Source organism: Neophocaena asiaeorientalis, unplaced genomic scaffold, assembly GCF_003031525.2.
Source record: "Neophocaena asiaeorientalis asiaeorientalis breed wild unplaced genomic scaffold, Neophocaena_asiaeorientalis_V1.1 scaffold496, whole genome shotgun sequence".
Classification (NCBI taxonomy): domain Eukaryota; kingdom Metazoa; phylum Chordata; class Mammalia; order Artiodactyla; family Phocoenidae; genus Neophocaena; species Neophocaena asiaeorientalis.
This window is the reverse complement of record NW_020174375.1, coordinates 3,104,241-3,114,522: the sequence shown is the minus strand read 5'-3', so window position 1 is coordinate 3,114,522 and position 10,282 is coordinate 3,104,241.

The window sequence follows — 10,282 nt, the reverse complement described above, 5'->3', positions numbered from 1 at the left end:
GGGCTCTGTTGATAAGTGACTACAATGTATGTTGTATAAAGAGTAATTCAGAGATGGGAATCTAGGGTTGAGGGTTGCATATTATGGTTTGTTTTTTCCTCAAGAAGAAAGGGATTTGGTAGTCATTGAATGACCTTGAGGTGTGGGATGGTCTCCCCAGTCCTTTGATAAAAGATCATTGCCCACATCCTAGGCTGCAAAAACAATGCTGCCAGTAAAACAGGGCGATACAATGAAAGGGAGAAAAAGGAGAACAGCCAAGCAGTATTCATAAGGCCTTTCTGTTTGGGTGCTGTAGCTTTTCCATTTTATACATACCGTATTCCCAAGAAATAGCAATTGAACATAATTTTCTCTTCCTTTACTCAGATTTGAATATTCTGTACCCTGTAAAGGAAATTCTATGGCATTGAACTTGTTTATGCGCTGTTTTTATATTAGCTAATTCATTTAAGCATACAGATACACAGACGGCAGTGGGATGACTGGCCAACCCCCGCAGATGTACACCTCCAATCTGCCATCCCATAACATTCATAAAATACGTCAACACAGCCTGGAATTCTTCCATAGTTTATGTTATACTATTGGTGCTCATAGCATACTGGCAAAATATTTCATGTTGAAATTTGTGGTAGTAAAAAAGAAAAAGGAATTCTCTCCATGTTTTGAGGCTATTTGCAAAAGTATTCTATCAATATCCTTCACCTATAATAAGCACTTAAATCAACACAAATTGAACATGAAAACACACACATGTGCCAGGGTGTTGTATAATAAATAGCTGTTCATTTCTTTAAACAATTGATGGTAATTATGCTGTCTTAATGATCATTTTTAAAATGCAGTGCATCTTTCCAGTACCGTCCAAAGAATCATAATATCGTGTGATAGAATCAAAGTAATCACAGAAACATATTCATAACCAATATTAGTTCTTCTGCAGAAATATATTTCTTTTTTTAAAAAAATATTTATTTATTTTTGGCTGCTCTGGGTCTTCGTTGCTGTGCGCGGGCTTTCTCTAGTTGTCACGAGCAGGGGCTATTCTTCGTTGCGGCGCGCAGGCTTCTCATTGCTGTGGCTTCTCTTGTTGCAGAGCACGGGCTCTAGGTGCTTGGGCTTCAGTAGTTGTGGCACGCGGGCTCAGTAGTGTGGCTTGCGGGCTCTAGAGCGCAGGCTCAGTAGTTGTGGCACACGGGCTCCGTTGCTCTTCAGCATGTTGGATCTTCCCGGACTAGGGCTCGAACCCATGTCCCCTGCACTGGCAGGAGGATTCTTAACCACTGTACCACCAGGGAAGTCCCAGAAATATATTTCTAAAGCAAATAATAACTTTTGGTGAAGAGTGTTACTAGTATCATGTGACTACTAATAGTGAACATTTCACAGCCAGAAGTTGAGCTTCTTTCTGGGAGAGATTGGTGAGTTAACATTTTCCCTTCCAGGGGTGGCTTTTGACTCCTCATAGAGTTGGAGGTTGCATCCCACTGAGCCCCAAATGGTGTCCAGAGGCCGTTCTTGGCCAGTCCCTCAGGACAGGCAGTGAAAGAACTGTTGTCAGGTCCTCCAGAAGGCTTAGGTCTTGGGAAGCTCCATTTTATGTCATTTTTCTTCTTTTATCCCCAAACTTTTGAAGATGACAAAATTTCAAGGGTCATTTTTGTTCATTCTCAAGCGTCTGATGGTAGAAAAATGAAAGAGGTAGTGTGGAGTAGTAGAAAGTCTTAGGAGGCAGCCTGACTGCAGAGGTTGTACTGATAATCACTAAACTATCCTGCCCCTCACAGGTGGGATTTCTCTTTGATTAACCATGTCTTTGGCTCCATTCTCTGCGTTGGCTTTTTAGTGCTTTAATTGTTTGTTTGCGGAGCACAGGCTCCGGACACGCAGGCTCAGCGGCCATGGCTCACGGGCCCCGCCGCTCCACGGCGCATGTGGGATCTTCCTGGACCGGGGCACGAACCCGCGTCCCCTGCATCGGCAGGCGGACTCTCAACCACTGTGCCACCAGGGAAGCCCTGTTGCTGTTGTCTTTTAATCTCATTTTTACTCCCAAATTTAAAACCACATTTGGGACGTATCTGAGTCTCCATATCATACCCACGAAGTTATTCATGAGATTTCAGGTGTGCTTTTGCATGTTCTGGTGTTGGCATCATGAAGGCAGGCAAAGCACTCCTGATGGTTTTCCTCTGTTGCTGATCACAGTGGATTTGGGTAGTTGCAAGAGGACAAGTAAATGAGATTTTGTGATTTAAAAAACAGGTTATATTACATATGTATTATTTATTACTGAACACTAGTCCTTAGTTTACCTTCACATTTTAGTACCCTATAGTTTTATACAAAAGACTTTTACAAAGTAGGATATTTTAAAATTTCTGATGTCAGATATTTCCCTTTCATGGTTCCAATGCAGCCATTGTAGATGCTGCCTCTTTTCTCTCCAGTGTCTTTGATTTTTCTGGATCACTCTCTGAATAGAATCTCTAGTAGATGCTGATTTCCTTCATTTAGCTCTTTTGGTAAGTTTCTATCCAAATTACAAGTATCACCTGTATTTATAGTTCTTATAATCTGGGGTCTAATAAGCAATAGCTAGAAGAATGTTGCCATTTTAATTGTTTTTTTCACTCTTTTCAAGCTAATTATTTTTCCTCCATTTTTAAGGACCTCTTTAGTTTGGAACTGAAATAAAAAATTAGCCAATACTTTTTCAACTTAAAATATTTCCAAGAATTGCTCAAATTGAGAAATTTTCTCTTTTTTCCCTGTTTGACTTAGAAAACTAAGGTAGAGTTGTTAATGTTTGCAAATTAAATCTTGGGCAATCTACTATAAAAGTCAAGTTTCCATTTTCCATAAGACAAAATTGTATTTCTTAGGCATGAGAAAAAAGAATGAATACGACAGAATATTTGAGGTAGCTCTTAGTCTAAAGAGAATCTCTCTTTTCAGCAATGAACTATGTGGATTTAGGCATTTGCTTTCTTAGGTCCAAACAAGAGCTACAGTGTCAGAATTTTTCCTCCTAATTATTCTTTCACAGGACATTTTTTTCTCTCACCAAAAGACTCTTTTGGTCTAAGTCAGCAGAATTAACATCAGTGCCAAATTATTATAAGTTTCGGGCTTTTGGGGACACAGGTTATACACTGTTTATAATTTTCTACATGGTTCCTAATTCTCCTTCTGCTACTACTGAACAGGTAACATTTATTATTTTACTAGAAGAATTTGTCTCCCATTGAGTAAATTTTTTGGACAGTACAAATTAAGGCAAACTATACTTAGAGTCTAAATATTCTCTCCTCCTGTTAAGGGTATAAAATGAATACAATGAAAAAATTGCCCACTGTCACTCGGGCTTATTGAAATATTTGATTTCCTCTTTATTAATGTCTTTTATTGAATTTGATTGCCCACCTTTATTGGAATTGTGTTTCTGTTTTCATCTGGGACTATGTACCTTAATCAAAGTGTCGTATTATTTGAAGAACTACATATAAAAACATTTTAATATATGTCGTTTTAGGTATTTTGTAGTAAGTTATTATAGTGGTCATACCAATTAAAGAACATTGAATGCACTGAATGTTCTTCATTTTTCTAAATACAAGTGTTGAATGTATAGGCAAACCAATGGAGGGTGTGTGTGTGTGTGTGTGTGTGTGTGTGTGTGTGTGTGTGTGCTACAGAAGAGGATTTCGATATATACAAAGTATAGCCAGAAAACAGTGAAAGTATTATTTAAGTTTCCAATTTGATTATTCAATAAGTGTAACAATCAAGGAAAACCAGCCTTTGACTGAAGAAAACAAAACAAAAACAAAAACATGGCTAGTTTCAGGCTAGAGTATATTGTCAAGACCAAGTTGTAAACTTCTGAAAAACAAGAATTATAATGGAATTGCGGCTACAACCTTAAGTATAACGGTGTGAGTGTACTGCTATTATTTACTATGGTAACACACTAAAAGACAGCACTGTTTGGGCCATTATCCTCACTGCTCTCTTTTCGGTATAAATCATTATATTTATTATCTGTCTTCTTGTATAGGGGGTCATGAGAAAGGCCAATCAAAAGCTGAAGAAACCTACATTTCTAAAAGAAATTGGGCCTATTTCTAATTCTTTTTCTTTATCAAACACAAGGGAACAGAGACTTTTTTTGTGAAAAATTGTTTCATGTAAGATTAAAGTGCAGATTATTGGTGAGAAAATGACATTCACTTCTAGGCATCTTGTAGATCCCTGGGAGATATTGCCAGTTTCCCTCTGATATTTTTACCTTTCTCCCTTGGGGGATGTGTTTCCTGGCAGGTTTTGAGCAGTGGGTTCTGGACCTTTTATTCTGTTCTTGGGACTTGTGTTATTATTGATTGATGACTAAAGCTATGGTCTTAGTGAAATAACTCCTTTTGAGTGAATTTACTTAAACGTCAGAAATAAGTGTCTTATGCAGCTTTTCTTCCTTCCTTTGCAGAAATATTACAAAATATACCTGTTTTCTCTTGCTTAATTACCTAGCATATTAGCTAAAATACTTAGTCATATTTTATTCATAAAATTTCAGAAAAAGATGATCCGATTTCATTAATAATTTGATTGTATATTGCTTTTTGAATTTGTCCTCAGTCACATCAAGACCCAGGTCCCCACTGTGAACAAATGACTTTGCACAGAATGACAAGGTCTCTATATTCAACTCTCTGAAGGACAGTCAGGAGCCGGCAGCATCTGGATATAAGGTTTAGAGCACTGAGGTGCGTGGGAGATTGAAGGCTGAGAATGAATGGCAGGAATATCGTAGAAGACAGCTCAAGGGCCCCTTTCTCTACTTCCAGGAAAAAGAAAAGTGAGTATAAAATATAGCTGAAATAATTTTGTCTGGATGGAAGCTGAATCTCACACCAAACAGCTTCTAACTCAAATAGGGTAGATAGGTGGGAGTGTGGTGATAACTTGTATAAGAAAAGAATGTTACTATTCACATAAGCAATTATTCATGACTGAGAACCCCAGTGCAGTGGGCACCCTGGAGAAACAAATTTGGAGGTACCTTTCCCACCTAACTAAAAGCAGAGCTCCTTTCACATAAATGCAACTTGCTACCACCTATGGCCAATTCATGAGTGCTGGCTAAGAATAAATTATGCCTATGACTTAGCTCATGTCCATGGATCCTGGGTCATGGACAAACAAGGAAAGAGTAAACAGGCCACATTGCAAAAAATAATAGAGCAAATTTCACGCCCTGCATCTCTTTTCTGTTAGTTTTTCTTGAGTGTACCTGTGCAGTAACAACTGTTTGCCATAGGTTAATGATGGGATTATCATTATCTAGCAAAGTTAATTTCCAATGTTTCTATTTTATAGCCAAAAGATGCATCTTGGGATATAAATGAAAATGGGTACCTGGGACACAACCATGGCTGGTTTTGAAAACAAGGATGTAATCCTAGATGGGTTTGTGAGTATCTGCTGTGTGGCCCTGAGGATTCATCACTGGCATTTTTTCCTAGGAGGTTTGGAAGGTACCTGTAAGCAGTTGTCATGAAAGCGTTACCTGACATCACAACCCCATTTTCCTCGACTCAGAATGAAGGTCCATTACCAGATGCTCCAGCTCCCTTTTGATAGGTTGATCCGGATTATTTGAATTAAACAATATCAGCACTTCGACCACATCCACAACCAATTGAATAAGAATCTCTGAGGGTGGACTCCAAGCCCTGACCCTCCCCTGCCCACAAAGTAATGTGACTCCAGAGTCTGGGCCTGGCCACACTGCCATCTAGTCAGCCACCAACAAACGTAAGATCTGCTACTGTGCTTTACCCCCTAGCTCCCAGCCACCACACACATTCGCAACAGTCTCTTCTCTCTGGGCCTTTGCATATATTATTCTTGTTGTCTCTAATGGTGGCTTCCTGCCATATGTACCCTCTCTCATCACCTTTATCCTTCGTCCCTCACTCCCTTTCACCCCAACGCTGCATGTGTATCTAACTCCCTACTCATTCTCAGGTCTCTCTTGTCTTCATGTCACTTCCTCAGTAAGCCTTCCAGAACATTCCACACACTAACACCCAAGCCTTGGTTACAAGTGTCCATAGAGTACAGTGCTTATCATCATTACATTGGCTTGAAATTGACTTTTACTTCTGTTCCTCCCAATGGGACTAGAAGCTCTAAACGAGTTTGAATGTCTTGCTCACCACTGTGATTATAACCCCTGCCCAGTATTCTTGAAAATTCCCTGTGCTGTGATTTTCAGTAACCTATCTTGAGTCTTACGACACAGTGAGATCAAAACAGACATATTATGAACATTCACCACGAATACTTTTGTGAATTAGATGGCATTTTTAAATTGGGGCATTGTTATCATCATAGTTAACTTGAGTATTTCCTAGGTTCTAACAAGTGATTTGCACACAGTATCTCATTTAATCTCACAGTGATCCTATGAGGTAGGTTCTGTTTTTAGCCTCATTTCACAAATGTGGTAAACTAAATCTCAGAAATTAGGTAAATTGCTCAAGGCCACCCAGCTAGTAGGTGGTAGAGTTAGTACTTATACCCAGATCTGTGTGATACCCAAATGCATACTCTTAACCGTCACCAGGCTGTTACTGTCTTGAGAAACAGGTGAAACTAGACTGTCTCTGCTTTTGACTTGCCAGAAGGTGTGCAGAGCAAGAACCCCAGGCTTTAGTGGCACCATGCCTGACCCATCAAGGTAAAGGGTTCCAGCAATTCCTCAGGTAAGTGAATTAATGCAGGTCCTGCCTAGAAGGAACTTGGCCTCCATGCTATGACTTTCCTTAAGAGTTTTCATTCACCTTGGGCCAATTTCCTATAGTCTTATGCAAGCCAGTTACGGGATTTCTCACTAAGGACTTTAGTTCGTGTCATCTGTGTTTGTGTAAATACAGTCAAAGTGCACAACACAGGATGGTAGCCTGCCTAGAAGTTAGGTGTCTCTCTTAGCCATTCAGTGATGGACAGTAAACTTCCAGTCAGTTGACAGTAGACCTCTGTAGAAGAGGATAAAGCATATGTGTCATCCTCCCTTTTTCCTAGAGACTAGCTCCACCGATGCTTTCCCATAATAAACATACCAGGATTTTCTTGATTTTATGTTAAATTAAACTTATAGTATGTTCTGTTTTCCTCAAGGAAAAAGTAATTTATTAAAATATGTTTTGGAAATATGATGAGTCAATATTAATATTGATGACACAAGGTTATTATCACTTTGACAATATTGCTTAATTCAGCAAATATTCCTCAGCATAGTAAACATTAGCCACAAAGCCTGTGGTTAATACAAAGTAGGTAAATTGATTGACAAATAGAGTCTGTAGATTCAGGGCTCTATGAGTTTACAGATGAACAGTTTGTTGATAACTAGTGGGAAGGTTGGGGTGTGAACACTGATGTGATCTTTAACAGTTAAGTCAATTTTTTTAAATGTTACTTGATAAAATACTACTTCTGAACAGGCTTTCAGACAGACTTGCTAATTTGTTCAGGGGCTTTTCATTGCAGAAGAAAAAATGTGATGCTTAGTTTGAAAGCATTTGAAAAGACTGAATTTGCTTAACACACAGCCTTATTTATTAGAAGCTTGTGGCTAAAATAATATTTCAATGATATGATTCTACATGAATTTTAAACGTATATTTTATTATGAAGGAAGCCCTTGACGAAGAGGGTTAAGAAAATGTTATTCTGGTCTATCTGTTGTTATCTGGAAGCATGTCAATAGTTATGTACTTCAAAAGAATTGATGGGAAATGTTTATCAGAGATAATGAAGTCAAATGGATTGTTTATGACAATATGGGGAATACATTTCTTGGCAAGGTTTTGAAGTATAGACATGAGGGTCATTCTCATGGCTGCTTTTGATGACATTCATCATTGTTGAATATCTAGATTTTAAAATACAATGTGTTTTTGTATGGAGAGAATTGCTAGGTGTTTATATTAGCCTTGATGGCACATTCACGCACAAATGTAGAATCTATGTTATTATTTTAATATGTGGTCATTTTCCTGCAATTTACTCTTGCTTGTGCTTTATTTTTCTTCTTTATAAGGATATTTTTTAGTGCCACAAGCAGATAGGCTTATTTGGATATCTTAACTCCATTTCCATGTATTTATTTACCAATCTATGATTTAAAAGATTAGCATTCATTGACTGGTGCTTTTCAAACATCAAAACCGCTGTTAATTAGTCTAGTTAAATGGCATGCAAGTATAAAGAAATTATACATTTGAGATATCGTCTATTTGAATATTTTTAAGTCCATCACTAAGTTTTTGCTATGATTTAATTTGGAAAAAAGCATAAACAAGATTTCAAAGAAGACAAACAGAATAAAATCTGATTAGGAATTACTACACTGGGAAGCATAATTATCATATATATGTATATACACGTATACAAGAGTACTATATTCTTTAATATCTGTTTTCTGTGTTATTTTCTAATGTATGAAATAGTCATTTGTATAGTCTGAAAGAGCAAGATGGGTCACTGGAAAGTGGGTCAGCTGTGGAAAGCAGCCTTGAATTTATTCATTTCTGGATCAAAGCTTCTTATAGAAGTGATTTTTAAAAACATGGATGGTGATTGTTAATGATAAGTTATAAATCATTCAAGTGGGGGGTAGCTGAGGTATTATTCTAAAAAACACACAACGCTATGGACAGCAGGTGATTTGTTGAATGTCATAGTCTGAGAATGGCAACAGGGCTGCAGAATGAGTCCACCGCATGACTGTGAGCCATGGTGGCATCCCACTTCCTGTGCTCTATTCATTACAATGAGATTCTTTAAGAAATCTCTGTCCACTGGAGCAGAAATATGTGGGATTTTGAAGTCCTGAGTTTGCACACATCTTAGAAACCTTTAGAAATGCTGAGTTTCATGCTCTTTTTTTCTGCTCTGAACAGTAAAAATGGTCAAGAATCTTCTATGTATAAACACTCTACAAGATGGAATGAAGGATGCAAAGATGAAGAAGGAGGCTCTGAGACCTCATGGCCCTTATAACTTAGGGCAATCAGACGGGAACAACACAAGGCCGAGCATGCTGTGCACCATATCCAGAAAAGGGCCGGAGGGACACATTTTTTTCTGGGGAAGTCAGGAAGGCTTTCCTAGCAAAGGTGTGAATAGGCTGAGGATAAAAGGATAGAGATGAACAATGGGGAAAGATGTTCTGGAGATAAAGAAGATTCTAAGTAGAAATGTGAAGAGTGCAGATCTTGTTCAAGGAGGCGTTGGAAGTTGGTTCACCTAAAGGCATAGACGTAGTGGACTGGACATATGCATTTCACACTTCCTGCTTGGATATGCAGGTGCCATTTGTAAAACTGTGCTCGTCTCTAAAGCTTACAGTGAGTAGGTTGTTGTCTATGAAGCTGTCTCCTCAGAAGACACCTAGGAAATGTAAATGACATTGAGCCTATGTTGGAAATGGGCAGAATTCAGGAAATCTACCTAGAGCTTATGTTCATGAAGCAGAATAATTATTACTGACACTGATAATTCCTTTACAAGATATTCTTTAATTCTTAAGTATTGCCCAAATGGCTTCAGTAGTTGGTTCTTAGAAAGCTTTTCTTCTTTAATAAGTTTTTGTCTTTTTTTTTTTTTTTGGCCAAAGCAGTGTAGTTAATTTTAGCACAAGTTATACTCCTTCTATTACTCTTGCTTAAAATCATTAATTTTCTGTTGCTTATATGGCTATGATAATTCTTTACTATTTCTAACATTTGTCAGTTGTTCAGTCTCTGCCCCCAACTTAAGATATTAGGAACTTTCACCTTTTGCATATTCATTTTGGCTGAGTGTTAATTAGAACTTTGCGTCTTCCTCCTGAGTCTTAGCAAATGGTAAATCGGAATACATGAGAATAGTGGCAATTGAATCCAGACAACTTTCAGCCATTTTGTCTACAGCTCACCCAGCGTTCTGGATGATTTTCTGATTGAAAACCCCTCACTATAAAAATAAAGGATGGGGCTTCCCTGCTGGCGCAGTGGTTGGGAGTCCTCCTGCCTATGCAGGGGACACGGGTTCGTGCCCCAGTCCGGGAAGATCCCACATGCCGCGGAGCGGCAGGGCCCGTGAGCCATGGCCGCTGAGCCTGCACGTCCGGAGCCTGTGCTCTGCAGTGGGAGAGACCACGGCAGTGAGAGGCCCACGTACCACAAAAAATATATATAAAATAAAGAAATAAAAATAAAGGATGTTG